Genomic DNA, 18,399 nt, shown 5'->3' with positions numbered 1-18,399 from the left:
ATTTATCCTTTTAGGTCTTCCTCAATTATCCCTTTCTCCCTGAAGCCTTCCCAGACCCTCCTGCTCGTATGATTTCTCCCGCCTACCATTAATCCCATTATTATTAATAAGAAATTAATTAATAATCAATCCACGAATACTGTTTTGTTAGTACTTCTCTGATGGTCTTTACCTTCTGCCTTGTTATCATAGTTATTTGTGGACTTGTTTTAGCGCCTCTATTGAACTGTCAGCTTCATCAGGACAGTTGCCAGACTGGACACCAAAGATGGGCAAATAGATCCATTGGCAGACTGGTTGCCAGGCAAACATCAAAAAGGAAACATCAGCCATGGAGAAGCCAGAGAGAATGAAGAGCCACAGGCATGGATTTTTGTCCAAAGCAGAGGCTTCCTAATCAACTCCAGGGATAAAGGAAGAGAATGACTGACCTGAAACCCAAGGAAGAAGCTGACCTAGAGACCAAAAAGAAGAGTGCATCCTAGTAAGATAAACTGAACATGGAGTTATTAATGGAAGTTTGCTTAAAACAGTGTACGAGTCAAACCAAACTAACTGAAAGTTGAGTAAGAAGAGACAAGTGCTTTATGCATTTAGAATTATTGGATGTGCAAACATGATGACAACGCTAAAAGAAATTTAAAAGGGAGAAAAAGTATCCATAATCCTGCTTCCCAGTGAATCAGCTATTTCCAGTTAATGTGTTCTTTGCAATTCTTGTCCCCACACACCTAATTTATGTATAGTTGTATTTAGTGAAATTGCTATTTTGAAGCCAGATGTTTTTTCACTCAACATGTAAAAGTTTCTTTTTCTAGCGTGTTTTTATACATGCTTCACAGTAATTTTTTTATGGCTGCATAATATCAACATAGCATGACATAATGTACATAACTATTTCCTTATCTTGAGATTTTTAGGTTGTTTCTAATTTTATGTCATTATAAATGATACTGCAATAAATACTTTTGCTTATCCTTTTATTCTTTTAAATTATTCCCCTACAATAAATATCCAGGAATAGGGTTGCTGAAGCAATAGCAATTTATGGTCGTAAGGCTATTAAAACAGAACATCAAATTGCTTTTCCGGTGAATATCCCACATGATACCAGCCCCTTTACAAATTCTCTGACCCTCAGATACAGATGGTTATTGCCTCTTTTAGAAAGCAGCGCTAATGACTAGATATCAAATGGTATCTTTTCTAACGGTTTTAAGGTTGCATTTCTTTCATAATTAGAGGATGAACCTTTTTTACCCTGGGGGTCCGTCTTCTCTTTCTGAATCAAGGGTCAGGAAAGCTATGCTTCTTGCGTTTAGTCATTTTTGCTCTCTTTTCCTTTACAGTGTATGATAGAGTTTCTTAAATAGGGGTGGATTTATGAATGCATTATCATCCTTACTTTGTTGTTGGAATGTTCTTCATACCAGCTGAGCATCATGGTTCCTATGACCCAGTGTGTGCATGCGTGCGTGTGTGCGTGCGTGCGTGTGTGTGTGTGTGTGTGTGTGTGTGAGGTGCCCTGGCTCCACCCGCTGAGAGTGTAATTCAGCAGGTCTGCATTGGGGATGGAGCATCTTATATTTTTAACCAGCCCACCAGGGGATTCTGAACTACTGACTAAGCACACATTTATTTAAAAAATGAACCTCTCTCTCTTTATATGTAGATACAAAAATATGGATATATTTGACATTTTGCTGTAGGTCCTTAGATCACAAATATGAAGTCTCAAGTAAAAAATCTCAATGCTAATTGATTTTCTCTATTATCTAATGCTAATAATAGCTACTGTTCACTGAATACTTCGTATGGGTCAGATGCTGTGTGAAGGACTTTTTATAGGCATCATTTTATTTCGTCTTCATAAAAGCCCCATGAAGTAAGTACTACTACTACAACTACTATTGTGACTGTTTTACAGATAAAGACACAGAGGTCAAAAAGGATAAGTAGCTTGCCCAAGATCACAAGCAAATCCAGAACTTGAACTTGAGTTTGACTCTAAAACCAGATCACTTTTTTTCTTTTTGGGTGGTGGTGGGGGGTTAAATTGACTTTAAAAAATATCTAGTTATTTATTTTATTGTGGTAAATATATAGGTAACACAACATTTGCCATTTCAACAGTTTTCACATGTACAGTTCAGTGACGTGGGATATGTTCATCATGTTGTTCAACCATCACCCTTAAATGTTTTTGAGTTTTTCCATCACCTGTAACAGAAGCTCAGTGTCCTCTTTAAATTGACTTTTTAATGTGGGTATCAGGCTTCACTTCCCCTCCTCCTCCACTAGGTAAATTCAATCAAAGAGTTTTAGTGTGTGTGAATCACAGCCTGAGCTTCTGGCACTTCCTGGGGGACCTTCCCTATGCATTCTTTTTCCATTATCTATATCCACTTAAGTGCTCTAAGGAGACCAGGAATCACAGGGTCATAGAGAGTCGGGACAGGAGGGGCATTTGGTGGAGGCTCAGCCAAAAGCCATGTTGCTGTCAACATGTTTGAAAGCTCACTGCTTGCCAGGCACTGGGCAACGTGTGTCAATGGTTATAAACTTCAGATTGCAGGTCAGTTCTACCAATTAATTAGGTATTCTCACAAGTCTCTGTTTACACCCGGGGAAATCGAGGCTCAGGGGTTTAAATACCTTGCTCAGTTTATACTGTTAATGAGTGGCATACTCAGGGTTCAAACTCAGGTGGTCCGACCCCCAAAGCTGACGTTCTTTTTTTTTTTCCTTTGCCAACTTCTCTTTTTCTTTCTTTCTTTCTTTTTTTTTTTTTTTAAATTGTGCTTTAGGTGAAAGTTTATAGCTCAAGTTAATTTCTCACTCAAAAATTTATACATATATTGTTTCGTGCCACTGGTTGCAATCCCCGCAATGTGACAGCACTCCCCACCCCCCTTTCCACCCTGGGTTCCCTGTGTCCATTCTTCCCGTTCCTGCCCCTTCCTGCCTTCTCATCCTGGTTTTGGACAGGAGCTGCCCATTTGGTCTCATATATCTGATTGAACTAAGAAGCACGTTCCTTACATGTATTATTTTTTGTTTTATAGTCCTGTCTAATCTTTTTCTGAAGGGTGGACTTCGGGAATCGTTTCAGTTCTGGGTTAACAGAGCGTCCAGGGGCCATAGTTTCGGGGATTCCTCCAGTCTCTGTCAGACCATTGAGTCTGACCTTTTTATGTGAATTTGAATTCTGTTCTACATTTTTTTCCTGCTTTGTCCGTGACTCTCTGTTGTGTTCCCTGTCAGGGCGGTCATTGGTGGTACCTGGGCACCATCTATTTCTTCAGGTCTCAGGCTGGTGAAGTCTCTGGTTCAGTTAGTCCTTTCATCCTTTTGGCTAGTATTTTCCTTGTATCTTTGGTTTTCTTCATTCTCCTTTGCTTTGAGTGGGATGGGACCAATAGATGTATCTCAGATGGCTGCACGCAAGCTTTTAAGACCCCAGATGCTACTCACCAAATTGGGATGTAGAACATTTTCTTTATCAACTATGTTATGCTGATTGACCTAGATGTTCCCCAAAACTATGGCCCCCAGGCCCCAGTCCCAGCTACTCTGTCCCTCAAAGTGTTTGTGCTGACATCCTCTGTATTGTGTGTTGTCCTTCCCTTCACTGAAGTTGACCCTTGTCTACTATCTAGTTAGTAGACTAACTCCCTCCCTACCCTCGTAACCATCAAAGAATGCTTCTTTCTGTATTTAGACCTTTTCTTAAGTTCTTGTAATAATGGCCTCATACAATATTTGTCCTTTTGTGACTTATTTCACTCAGCATAATGCCCTCCAGATTCATCTGTGTTGTGAGAGATGTTTTGCAGATTCATCATTGTTCTTTTTTGTTGTGTAGTGTTTATCCATTCATCTGTTGATGGGCATTTAGGTTGTTTCCATCTTTTTGCTATTGTGAATAGTGCTGCAATGAACATGGGTGTGCATATGTCTATTGGTGTGACAGCTCTTATTTCTCTCGGGTAAAACCATATCTCTTAACCATGATCCTAAGCTGTTGTTGACAACAAATTGAGGGAAAGAGGGAGTTCAGAGGAGAAATGTACCAGCCACTTTAAGTTGACCATGATGGGAAGGGTATATGGGGGTGAAGACTGGCAGGGGAGGGGCTCAGTGGAGACGAAGCCCTGGGGAGGTCAGACCTGGTGCCAATTCCAGGAAAGGAGGAGGTTAGGAGACCAGGCAGTGATCTGGATCTGATGGAGGATTCAGTGTGAGCAGATCATTGAGACCCAGCAGACCCAGGGTCCGGTCGTGTTCTCGCTATCAGGCACCTCCTGTGTGGTCTTGGGCACATCTTCTGCCTCTCTGGGCTTCTGACCATACCACTGTTTTCCTTCCCTGAAGTTGTTGTGAGGAACAAATGAGGGATGAATATGATCAGGCCATAACTTAATAATACCACTTGTTGGAATTAATTATACAAAAATAGAAGAAGGGGAAAATCTATAAGCTGGTAAATTTAATTTTTCACTCACAAAGCTTTTTCATGTCGTCTTATATCTGTGGCTCTCACCTCGAACGTCCTGAACACAGCCCCCTCTACCCTGGCCGCTGACCAGCTGATGACCTCACTCTATGCTTTCCTGAGAAAATAGGGACTATCACACAGAAACTTCCCCATCTCCCCTTGCCCAGATCTACCACCCACTTGCATCTCTGCCTCTGTCCTCAGCCTTCCCTCTGGAAAGAGTGCCACTTCTATCGGAGGCCAGCCGTCCACCTGAGTCCTGGATCCTAGCCCTCTTCCTTCTCAAGGCCTTCACCATTGAAATCACCCACTCTGAGCTGGAGCATTCCAAGGCTATTTAAGCACGCTCTAGGATCTACCATCTTGGGAAGGGACCTTGTGTTATTAACCTAGTGCTGCTGTAACACAAATACCACAAGTGCATGGCTTTAAAGAACAAATTTAGTTTCTCACAGTTCTGGAGGCTAGACGTTCTAATTTAAGAGTGTGGCTCTAGCCGTAGGTCCTTCCTTGTCTATTTCAGCTTCCAGTAGCTGGCAATCCTCAGTCCCTTGGAAATCCTCACAGGAAGTGGCATCTATCTTCCCCCTATTCGTGCTTGACTGTTTCTGTGTCTATGTTGTTGTTGTTAGGTGCTGTCGAGTCGGTTCTGATTCATAGCAACCCTATGTACAACAGAATGAAACACCGCTTGCTCCTGCACCATCCTCATAATCGTTATGCCTGAGCCCATTGTTGGCAGCCACTGTGTCAATCCATCTCGTTGAAAGTCTTTCTCTTTTTCGCTGACTCTCTACCAAGCATGATGTCCTTCTCCAGGGACTGATCCCTCTTGATAATACATCCAAAGTATGTGAGATGTAGTCTCGCCATCCTCGCTTCTAAGGAGCATACTGGTTGTATTTCTTCCAAGACAGATTTGTTCTTTTGGCAGTCCATGGCACATTCAATATTCTTCACCAACACCATAATTCAAAGGCATCAATTCTTCTTCCGTCTTCCTTATTCATCGTCCAGCTTTCATGTGCATATGAGGCAACTGAAAACACCATGGTTGGGGTCAGGCACACCTTAGTCTTTGCTTTTTTCATGCTTGAAAGAGGTCTTTTGCAGCAGATTTGCCCAATGCAATGCATCTTTTGATTTCTTGACTGCTGCTTTCATGGGTGTTGATAGTGGATTCAAGTAAAATGTCTATGTTGCTCCTTATAACTCGGAAGTGATGACTTTAGGACACACCCTACACTGATATGGCCTCATTAACATAACAAAGACAACCCTATTCCCAAACAGGATTATATCCACAGGTACAGGGGTCAGGACTCCAACATATATTTTGGAGGGACACAATTAAATTCATATCGGGCCCCAAACAAGACCTCCCACTGACCACTCCCTTGCCTCATGGAAATCACCCTCCTCCTGCATCCTTCAGGCTATTTCACACCTTCGTGGCCTTCTTCCTACCTCCCTGACTGCTTTACGTGCTCTCCTTTTTGGCTCCTTCTCACTACCTGACCCCTAAGTGGTGGGTACCAGGTGCCAGAGCTTGGTGCCGTACCTGCTTTCCGTGGCTGTAAGTGCCATCTCTCTGCTGGTAACAGTTCAGGTCCAGACCTTCCCTATGAGCTCCAGAACCACACACCTGACTAGCTACATGAAAGTGATGGTTAAGGTTTTGTGTCAACTTGGCTGGACCATGATTCTCAGTGGTTTGGCAGTTATGTGATGATGTAGTTTGACAGTTGTGTAGTGATGTAATTTGGCAGTTATGTAATGATGTAGTCATCCTCCATGATGTGACCTGATGCAATCAGCCAATCAATTGTAAGGGGAGTTTCTTTGCGGGTGTGGGCTGCATCCAATATATATATGGATGTTCTGGCAAAGCTTGCTTGCTTGCTCTGGATCCTGCATCTGACTCATCATCAGCTGACCTCCAGCTCTTGGGACCTGAGCCAGCAGCCTGCCACCTTACCTGCTGATCTTGGATTCATTAGCCCCCACAGCTTATGTGAGTCAGGAGAAGCCTCCAGCCTGATGCCTGACCCACAGACTTGGGACTTGCAGCCTCTACAACTGTGTGAGCCATTTCCTTGAGATAAATCTCTCTCTCTCTATGTGCGTGTGTGTGTGTTTGTCTCACTGATTTTGTTTCTCTAGAGAACTCAGCTTAAGACAATGAAATGTCCACTTGGGTGTTTAATAACCAGCAAATTAATTGTTGTCAAGTTGACCCTGACTCATGATGATCCCAGTGTGTCAGAGTAAACTGTGCTCCATGGTGTTTTCAATGGCTGATTTTTCAGAAGTAGATTGCCAGGCTTTTCTTCTGAAGTGCTTCTGGGTGGATGTGAACCTCCAACCTTCTGGTTAGCAGATGAGCGTGTTAACTGTTTACATCACCCAGGGACTCTAGGCTTCCTAAAATGGACATGTCAAGATCAGAACTCTTGCTTCTGCCCCCTAAGGGCCTCAAGTCAAGCCTGCTCTTCCTCATCTGAGTAAATGGCATTGAGCATCACCATCCACATGGTTGCTCAAGCCAGAAATGATCTCTGATTCTTCCCTGGCTCTACCCCATCATAGCCAACCCATCAGCAAGTTGTGTTGGTTCGTCTAATGTGTCATTTGTCTCCAGTCTGTCCCTTTCTGTCATCCCCACTTCCTGCCACACCCAGCACAAGCTACCATCATCTCTTGCCAGCACTGCTCCATGGAAGCCTTCTCACTGCTTTCATCCTTGCCTTCTTTGCAGTCCTTTCTCCTGTCAGCAGCCAGAGGGATCTTCTGAAAATGTGAACTGACTCCTGGAAGCTGGCTGCCTGTGAAGAAGCTTGAGTGAAACTACTGAAGGACGAGCAGCTACGAGGAGGGGCACTCAGGACCAGCCAGCAACTGACACTGAGGCGCCAGTCTTGTGGGTGAGTTGATTCTGGATCCTCTGGTCCCAGTCAAGCCTCCCCAGCTGCTACCATGTGGAGCAGAGATGAGCTGTTCCACTGAGACTTGCGTGCATTCCTGACCCACACAATCATGAGCAATAAAACGGTTGCTGTTTTAAGACATTAAAAAAGGAAATGTGAAACAGATCCTGACATTCCCCTTATTATCCCTTGTGAGTGACTTCCTGTTGTACTTAGAATAAAATCCATTTCTTGCTTACCACTTTCCTCTTGTGCACTATGCACTGGCCACAGAGGACTCCTTTCTGCTCCTTGGACCTGCCATGCTTATGCCTGCCTCGGGACCTTTGCACTTGCTGTTCCCTCCACCTTTCTTGCAGCTCTTGGCGTGGCTTCATCCTTTCCATTCTCAAGTTCCAACTCAGATGCCATTTCTATCTAATCTTTGAGTTGCTGTTGTCAGTTTGATCCCATATAGATAGTTCTTAAAAGAGCATAATGCTCAAGGCAGACCTTCTTTACTAATTAAGCTAAATTATTGGTTTAAAGAAGACTTCAGGGAATATTTTTGGTTTAAGGTTTAAAGATTATCTCAGGGCGATAGTTTCAGGGGTTCATCCAACCTTCATGATGCCAGGAAGTATGGAGTGTATGAGGATTTGAAATTCTGTTCTGCATTTCCCCTTTTTGATCAAGGTTCTTCTATGGATCTTTGATCAAAATGTTCAGTAATGGTAGCCAGGCACCGCCCAGTTCTTCTGGTCTCACGGCAAAGGAGGCAGATGTTCATGGAGGCAATTAGTCACACATTTCATATCTTCCTCCTGTTCCTGACTCTTCTTCCACTGTTGCTCCAGGCAAATAGGGAACGATTGTTGTGCCTTGGATGGCCACTTGCAAGCTTTTAAGACTCCAGACACTATGAAATAAACTAGCAGGTAGGACAGAAGCACTAAATACATTAACAGGCCAGTTAACTGGGATGTCCCATGAAACCATGCCCCTAACTCTCCACACCAAGGAACCAAATCTTATGAGGTGCTTGGTTGTACATAAGCAGTCTCAGCAGCTGCTCTTTTGTTATTGTTGTAAACATATCTATCCCACAACTTTCACCAATTCAGCTTTTTATAGGTGTACAACATCTTGACAGCAATTACATTAATCAGCTGTGCAACCCTACCCTTAATCAATGCAATTTTTCCATCACCGTTAACTGAAACTCAGTGCTCCATAAGCAATAACTTCCTCTTTCCCCTTCCCTCCCACCCCTAATAACCACTAACAAACTTTTGTCTCTATACATTTGCCTGTTCTTGTCTTTTTATATACAATATTTGCACTTTTGTGATTGATTTATTTCACTCAGCATTATGTCTTCAAGCTCCATCCATACTGTAGCAAGTATCAAGACTTCATTTCTCCTACTGGCTGAGTAGTATTGAATGTATGTGCCACCTTTTGTTTATCCATTCGTCTGTTGATGGCATTTAGGTTGTTTCCACCTTTTGTTTATCGTGAATAATGCTGCCATGGACAGTGATGTACATATTTAAACTTCAATGGGCATGCAGATTGATAAACACATATTCTGATTCCATAATTACAGTCAGAGATTCTGCATTGCTAATAAGCTCCAAGGTGATGCTGAGGCAGCTGGTGCATGGACCACACCTTGAGTCTCCAGGCTTTAGGGCAGTTTAACCTGATGTACTATGTTACAGTCATACAAATTGTGTTTGTTCTGGCAGGAAGCTAAAACGACTACACACAATCCTTATCCTTGGTTCAAGTAACTTTCCAGATATTTGAAACTAAGTTTATCAAGTCCAGGGCTGTCTTCTGGGCCTCTTGTTTTTCAAATGGGTTGTGTCTCTGTCTTTTAAAGATAAGACTGCTTCTCAGAATTCACCTGTACCGACTGTATCCCACACATTCATGGCTGTGGCAGCTGTCCACTTAGCGGCTGCTGACTCCCAGGGCAGAAGGAAGTCCTGTGCCTGTCCAGGCTTCTGACTGTTCGCCACAGCAGGATGTTGGCCAGGAGTGGGCGATCCCAATCACGGAACACCTGTACCTCTTGAGTGATTAGCTAATGTCTCTAAGACTTTGAGTCACCAGGTCCTGGTGATTCAGAGTCCATCCAAGTCCATCTAGTTTCCTCAAGCAGCTTTTCCATCTGGCTTCCATCTGGTGATAATGCATCTGTCCCTTGTACCAGCATCAAGCCCTCCCTTTGCTTTAGGTTAAAGGCATGATGTCCAGTATGTCAGGGGCACTGTGCCTTCCTTTGCCTCCTGTTCGGGTCACCGTGGCTTTGGCTGCAGTTGCTCTTCCCTATCCCCCTGCCCCCAGCCTTAGAGTCCACCCACGTACACTCACTAGTCACTGGAGGGTGTGGGGGGCTCTAAAATGAGGCCTCAGAAATGGGCTCTGGGGAAGGAAGGGACCAAGATGGCAGTCTTTGTTAGAGGGATGCTTGTTGTCCCCAAATACCTCTCTGAACACTTGCTATCAACCAGCCTCTTTGCTGGGCAATGTCCCATCCTTTATCTCCCCAGGCCCCCCAACAACCCCTGGAGGGAGGCATTTATTACACAGGAAGAAGCAACCAAGAGAGGTGAGTGGCTCATCCAGGATCCTGCAGCTGGTAAGTGACAGAGGCAAGACTGCAGGGCAGTGGCCCCACTTTGCCTGGCAGTCCAAAGCTGTGGCCGCTGCTTTATGGTGGCTGTAATCGCAGATGGTCCCCAGTGATTCTTCTGCTCAACCTAGACCTAATCAGGACTTAGAGGAGAGGTGGAGAGAAAGGCCAGTAGGGCCAAGGAGGGAGCCTCTTCTTTAGGAGAGGCCAACATGCAGACAGCTTTGTTGTAGAAGTGGTTTCCTCCCCAGGCCGGTGCTGTGGGCATCAGGCTCCAGGGACTCCAGATGCAGAGTGGGTTCTCTGGAGCTCTTGGTGTGGCCAGCCTCACTGGGGTTCTTCCATGGGGCAGCCTTCTACAGAGGTTCTGATGCCCACACTAGGACTCACCACTCTCTTTTTTCTAGTCTTTCCCCACTGGTCCATAGCCGGCACCCCAAAATCCACCAGCTGTGCTCCTTTCTGCAGGGCAAGCAGTTTCTGATGAGGGTCTTGCTTACTTAAAATTACACATGGGTATTAAATTTGTAGCATCTCCATGTGAACAAGTTGATGAGACCATTTCTGAGACAGGTGGCTTTGGTCACTGTGGACTGTGGAAGGTGGAGAAGGAGGGATGCTGTTTTTGAGTTCTCTGTTTCCAAGGGGGGTGTGAGACATGGTGGGGGAGGTGAGAAGGCAATATCTACAGCTAACAATTACTGAGTTCCTACTATGTGCCTGGCACTGTGGTGAGTACTTAGAATTCATCATCTTATCCACTTCTCATAATCGTATAGTGCACAGAGGCTCAGAGAGGCCGAGAACTTGGTCCCACAGCTAATAAACATCAGTGCTGTGACTCCACTTGCTTCGAGCCCTGTTGCCTCCATGCACAGCAAAGGAGGCCCAGTGGTGAGAATGGGGCCTGCAAGGGCCAATTCCTAAGCTTTAGGTGTAGACCAAGGCCTCCATTAGTGTGTGACCCTTGGGCTTTACTAAAAGGAAGGCAGACACATTCTTTCATTCACTCATTTATTCATTCAACTACCATAAAACCTGCATGTTCACCATTTCAGGCAATGCTGAAATGTATAAGCAAAAAGTTGTAGTCCCTGCACCCAACACCAGGCCAGTCCTCAGAGGTAACCACTGTCGACAAATGATATCATTTTCATGGTCATATGAATGAACATAATTCAAAACCAATATTTTTTGTGTGTAAAGAAAGCAATATCATACTCTACATGTCCATCTTCCACGTGATTTTTTTCCTTACCGTAGAGCATGGACAGTCTTCCGAGTCAGCCATATAGATCTCTAAGAGATGGACTCTTAAGGGGATGAGCAGAGCTGGATGGCCTGAGCGTTCTGGGAAAAGGTGGGGAAAGTGCTGAGGAAGCAAGGTGGGGCACCAGGGTTAGTTTCTGTCCACCTGGGATAGTGCAGGACCATCCCTGCCTTGTCAGTCCTCACTGAGTGAGGAACACAGCCTTCGTGGAGCACTGCTGTCATGGATTGAATTGTATCCCCCCAAAATATGTGTCAACTTGGCTAGGCCATGATTCCCAGTATTGTGTGATTGTCCACCATTTTGTCATCTGATGCGATTTTCCTATATGTTGTAATCCTGCTTCTATGATGTTAATGAGTCAGGATTAGAGGCAGTTATGTTAATGAGACAAAATTCAATCTACAAGATTAGGTTGTGTCTTAAATCAATCCCTTTTGAGATATAAAAGAGAGTACCGAGCAGAGAGACGGGGACCTCATACTACCAAGAAAGCATCACCAGGTGCTGAGTGCATCCTTTGGAACCGGGGTTCCCACGCAGAGAAGCTTCTAAACCAAGGGAAGACTGATGACAAGGAACTTCCTCCAGAGCCTATAGAGAAAGAAAGACTTCCCCTGGAGTTGGCATCTTGAATTTGGACTTCTAGCCTCCTAAAATCTGAGAGAATAAATTTCTCTTTGTTAAAGTCATCTGCTTGTGGTATTTCTGTTATGGCAGCACTAGATAAGTAAGCTGCCCTGTGGTCTCACTGTGGAGTTCTCTTCTTGGGTGGCCACACCAAGTTACTTTCCTCTCAGAAGTCATTGCAGCCAGACAAACAGGGCTATCTAAGCCTCTCAGTGTGAGCCATTAAGCTAGATGCCAGGCCCTCTGTGAGATGGTAGAGTCAAGGGAGGCATTGCTTAGCAACAGCATGTGCAGAAGGCCTGAGGGTTTTAGTGAATGCTAAGTGAGATGTGAGTCAAGATGATGGACATTTCCAAGGGAGCCAATTTGTTCTCTAGTCATTTGTTCTTCAGCTACATTAATGGAAATATGGCATTTAGGAAGAAGGAGAGGATGTCTCACTGGCCTTGGGGCTATGATTTATGAGGGGCACTGACACCCTAGAGTATGGTCAGGGCAGAGTGACCTGATAAAAGAAGGGTCTACAAATTCTGCCCCAAGGGTGAGCTGAGGAAACTGAGGAAAGATAGCCTGAATGGAGAAGTCTTGTGGAGGACACAAGACGTGTCCTCAAATGTTGCAGAGTCTGTAAAGGATTGTGATTGAGTCCACTAGCATTAGAGTCAGTTTCAACTTACTGTCACTTATACTGCGACCTTGGGCAAGTTAGTCATCATCTCTGAGCCACAATTTCCTCATTTTTAAAAGAAGGGATTTTGGACTGTGATTTCTAAGGCCTCCCTTTGACTATTTCAGAACTAGCTCTACATCTACCCTTTATTACCTCCTTGTGACAGGTCCAGAGAAGCCATGGACATGGCCAAACTGCATACTCTGAAGGGTCTTGCTTGGTAGCAGAGGAAGGCAGGAAAATGCCCAGCCTGAGTTTTAGCAAGTTGCAGGATTTGGTTTTCTTTTTAATTATCTGCAATCTTCTAATCAGAAAAGAACAGTCACAGAGGAACTATCTTGCTTCAGCGATAGGAGAAGAACATTAGTTTCGTGAAGATATTCAGACCTTGTTTTTCCTGAGCAGTAAAGTTAAGACTCACTTCTTATGCACCCAACTCTTCAGGGCAATGAGATGTGAGTTTTCATTAAATAATAATGGCAATAATACGAAAGACTTATGTAGCATTAACTGCAGTAGCTCTTATCTGGTCACTTTGCTTTCACTCTTGGCCTGTGGGTGGAGTAGATTGTATCATTAGCCCCAATTTTCCAATCATTCCTATATTCTTTCCCTTTGTATGAACTTTGCAGTTCTTCCAACTACAAGGTGTGACATGTTTCCCCACCCGTTGACTTCAGTTTGACCATGTGAATTGCTTTGATCAATACAATAAGACAGATCCCAGGTCTTAAGAGCTATGTTTCCATTTGACCTCTTGAGCTTCTGTCCTCACAGAGAAGCATATGTCTGGACTAGCCTGACGGTCCCAGGAGAAGGATCCAGCCAGACCAAGCCTAGATCAGTCAACTCCCAGCTAACTCACAGATACATAAGTAAAATACATGCTTATTATTGCAGTAATTCTCAAAGGATAGTCTATGGATCTTTTGCAGGAGGTCCAAGAAGTCAAAATTATAGTTTTAATACTACTAAGACGTGTTGACATTGCACTGATGTTTAAAACTCAATGGTGTACTGGATAAAGAGAACAAGATCCAACTATACGCTGTCTACAAGACACACGTTTTAGATTAAAAAACACAAATAGGTTGAAACAAAAGATGTAGAAAGATATATCATGCAAACAGCAACCATAAGAAAGCTGGAGTAGGTACACTGGTCTTAGACAAAACAGATTTTAAAACAAAATAAAAATGTTACTAGAGATAAAAAGGAACAATTTATAACTGGTAAAGATAACAATTCATTGGAAGACATAACAATAATAAACATATATACACCTAATAACAGAGCACAAAAATGGATGAAGCAAAAACTGACAGAAATGAAGGAAGAAATAGACAATTCAACAATAATAGCTGGAAACTTTAATAACTCACTTTCAGTACTGGGTAGAACAATTAGGCAGAATATTAACAAGGAAATAGAAGACTTGAATATCACTAGAAATCACCTAAACATAACAGACATCTATAGAACACCCCATGTAACAACGATAGAATACACATTCTTCTCAACTGCACATGGAACATTCTCTAGGATAGAAGATGTGCTAGGTCATAAAACAAGTGTCAATAATTAAAAAAGGATTGAAATCATACGAAGTATGTTCTCTGGCCACAGTGGAGTGAGATTGGACATCATTAGCTGGAAAAAAATGGAAAATCCACAAATGAAGCAACACAGTCCTAAATAGCCAATGGATCAAAAATAAATCACAAGGAAAAATAGAAAATACTTCCAAATGAATGAAAATGAAGAAATAACATACTAAAACTTATCAAATGCAGCTAAAGCAGTGCTTACCAAACCAAAAACCCATTACCATCAAGTTGATTTTGATAACCCAATGTGTTACAGAGTAGAACTGCTCCATAGGGTTTTCTTTATAGAAGCAGATTGCCAGGTCTTTCTGCAGCACTGTTGAGTTAGGTTCAAATGGCCAACCTTTAAGTTAATGGCCAAGCACAAACTGTTAGTGTCACCCAGGGACCATAAAGCAGTGCTTAGAGGGAAGTGTATAGCTATAAATGCTCACACTGCAAAAATAGAAAGGTCTCAAATCAATAACCTAAACTTCCACCTTCAGACACTGGTGGTAGCTCAGTTGTAGAATCCTCAGCTCCCATTGGGAGAGCCAGGGTTGATTCCTAGCCAATGAATCTCAAGCACAGCTACCACTCATCTGTCAGTGGAGGCTTGCGTGTAGCTGTGACTCAGAACAGGTTCCAGTGGAGCTTTCAGACTAAGACAGATCTACTTCCAAAAATCAGCTGGTGAAAATCCTATAGGTGACAATGGTTTCATCCTGTTGTGCATGGGGTTGTCATGAGTCAGGGGCTGACTCAATGACAGCTAACAACAACAATAAACCCAAAGCAAGCAGAAGGAAGGAAATAATAAAGATCAGAGAGGAAATTAGTGACATCGAGAATAGAAAAACAATAGATAAAATCAACAAAACTAAAATTGACAAACCTTTAGCTAGGCTGGCCAAGAAAAAGAGTGAATACACAAATTACTATAATTAGGAATGAAAGAAGAAACATTACCATCGATCATACAGAAATTAAAAGGATTATAAAGAAATATTATGAAAAGCTGTATGTCAACATATTAGATAACTTAGATGAAATAATGAGTCCTTAGAAAGATGCAAACTTCCTAAATTGACTCAAGAAGAAATAGAAAATCTGAATAGACTTATAATACGCAAAGTCATTGAATTCATTATCAAAAAGCTACCCATAAAGAAAAGTGCAGGCCCAGATGGCTTCACCAATGAATTCTACAAATATTTAAAGAATAATTAATAATAGTTCTTCACAAATGCTTCCAAAAAATAAGAAGAAGGAACGCTTTCCAACTTATTCTATAAATCCAGCATTACCCTGATCCAAAACCAGACTAAGATATCACAAGAAAAGAAAACTACAGACCAATATCTCTTATGAATATAGGCACAAATCCTCATGAAAATACTAGCAAACTGAATACATCAACATATAAAAAAGATTACATATCACGTTCAAGTGGGACTTAATCCCAGGAATGCAAGAGTGGTTTAACATTAAAAAGTTAAAGAATGTAATATATCATATCAATACAATAAAAAACAAAAACACATGATCATCTCAAGAGAAACAGAAAAAGTATTTGACAAAATTCAAATTCAAAACCCTCTCAAGATAAAAACAAACAAACAAACAAAAAACTCTCAACAAACTAGGAATAGAAGGTAACTTCCTCAATCTGATAAAAGACATCTCTTAAAACCCATAACTAGCCTCACATTTACAAGTGAAAGACAGAATACTTTCCTCCTGAAATCAGGAACAAGATAATGATGTCTACTCTCACCACTTCTATTCAACATCGTACTGGAGGGTCTAGCCAAGGAACTTAGGCAAGAAAAAAAGACACCCAGGTTGGAAAGGAAGAAGTAAAGCTATTACAATTTGCATATGACATAATCTTGTACATGGACAATCCTAAGAAGTTCATTAAAAATTATTAGAAGAATGAATGACTTCAGCAAGGTTACAAAATACAAGAGCAACATATTAAAATCAATTGTATTTCTACAGTTGTAATCTATGCACTTGTAATGAACAATCCAAAAATGAAATTAAGAAAAAAAAACTCCATTTACATTAGCAGCAAAAACAATAAAATCCTTAGGGATAAAGTTTAAAAATAAGTACAAAACATACACTCTGGAAACTATATATAACATTCTCGAAAGAAGGTCTTAAAGACCTAAATAAATAGAAAGACACCTCATGTTCATGGGTTGGAAGACTTAATATTGTTAAGATGGCAACACTCTCCAAACTGATGTACAGGTTCATTGAAATCCCTATCAAAATCTCAGCTGTCTTCTTTGCAAAAATTGACAAGCTGATCCTAAAACTCATATTGAAAAGCAAAGGACCCAGGCCAGCCAAAGAAATCTTGAAAAATAACAAAATTGGCAGACTCACACTTTCTGATTTCAAAACTTATTACAAGGCTGTAGTAATTAAAATACTATGGTACGGACATAAGGATAGACATATAGGTAAACGGAGTAGAACTGACAGTCCAGAAATAAACCCTTACATTTATGGTCAGTTGTAAAGTGCCAAGAAAATTCAGTGGGGGAAAGAATAGTTTTCAACAAATGGTTCTGCAACATTTGGATAGCCACACGCAAAAGAATGAAGTTGGACCCCTACCTCAAATCATACAAAAATTAGCTCAAAATGCACCCAAGGACTAAATGTAGGAGCTAAAACTATGAACTTTTTAGAAGACAACATATAGGTAAATTTCCATGAACTGGGATTTGCAGGAAGATTATTAGATATGACATTAAACGCATGAGCAACAAAAGAAAAAAACAGGTAAATTATACTTCATCAAAAGTAAAACATTTTCTGTTTCAAATGACACCTTCAATAACATGAAAAGACACAGAATGAGAGAAAATATTTCCAAATCATATATCTGATAAGGGACTTGAATCTAGAATAGATAAAGAACTCTTATAATTCAATAATAAAAGATAAATAACATAATTAAAAATGGGCAAAAAATCTGAATTGACATTTCTCCAAAAATGATACAAATGGTCAATAAGCACATGAAAAGATGCCCAAGATCATAGTCACTGGGGAAATGCAAATCAAAACCACAATGAGAAACCACTTCATACCCACTAGGATGGCTATTATTAAAAAAAAAAAGGAAAATAAATGTTGTTGAGGATGTGGAGAAAATGGAACCTTCATTCATTGCTAGCGGAACTAAAAAATGGTGTAGCTGCTGTGGAAAACAGTTGGTGGGATTTACAACACATAGGAAAATTACATCAAATCATAAAATGGAGGACAACCACACAATACTGAGAATCCTGACCTAGCCAAGTTGACACATATTTTGGGGGGACACAATTAAGTCCATAACAGGGGCCTCAATAATTTTTAAGAATATAAAGGGGTCCTGAGACTTAAAAGTTGGAGAACAGCTGTGCTCTTGGGTGCCCTAGGGGTTTTGTTGTTGTTTGTTATGTAGCAATAATTATAAACTCTCCTGTAGTCATTCTTCTACCCAACAGAGAGATCTTTAAAAAATATACACCAGATCATATCATTACCCTGCTTTCATTGGCTTTCTATTACATTTAGAAAGAAATCAGAACTCTTTAGCTGGCCTATGGGGCCTGTGATGATTAAGATTATGTGTCAACTTGGCTGAACCATGATTCTCAGTGTTTTGGCAGTTGTATGTAGAGATCACTTCCCTGTTGAGATTTGATACGTGATCACCCCCGGGATGGGACCTGCTGTAAGTAGCCAGTCAGTTGAAGGGGAGTTTCCTTGGGCATGTGGCCTGCATTGAGTGTGGGCAGACGTTCAAGCAGGGCTCAGGGGTTTTGCTTGTTCTGGATCCTGCAGCTGGCGCCTGTTTGTCTGACCTCCAGTTCTTGGGACTTGAGCTAGCAGCTTACCTGCCAATCTTGGGATTTGTCGATCTTCACAGCCTGTGAGCGACAGCCCTGCTCTCCGGCCTGCCAATCTTTGGTTCACCAGCCCCCGCGGCTACAGGAGAAGCCTCTTTCCTGACCTACAGATTTGGGACTTTATAGCCTCTACAACCTCATGAGCCATTTCCTTATATAAATCTCTCTCTCTCTCTCTTTTTTTAACGAAGAGAAATTTATTTCCTCACAGTCAAAGTAGGCTAAAAGTCCAAATTCAGGGTGTCAGCTCCAGGGGAAGGCTTTTTCTCTCTGTT

Source organism: Trichechus manatus, unplaced genomic scaffold, assembly GCF_000243295.1.
Source record: "Trichechus manatus latirostris isolate Lorelei unplaced genomic scaffold, TriManLat1.0 scaffold00001, whole genome shotgun sequence".
NCBI classification, from domain to species: domain Eukaryota; kingdom Metazoa; phylum Chordata; class Mammalia; order Sirenia; family Trichechidae; genus Trichechus; species Trichechus manatus.
The sequence above is the reverse complement of the archived record's forward strand: the minus strand, read 5'-3'. Positions refer to the sequence as shown.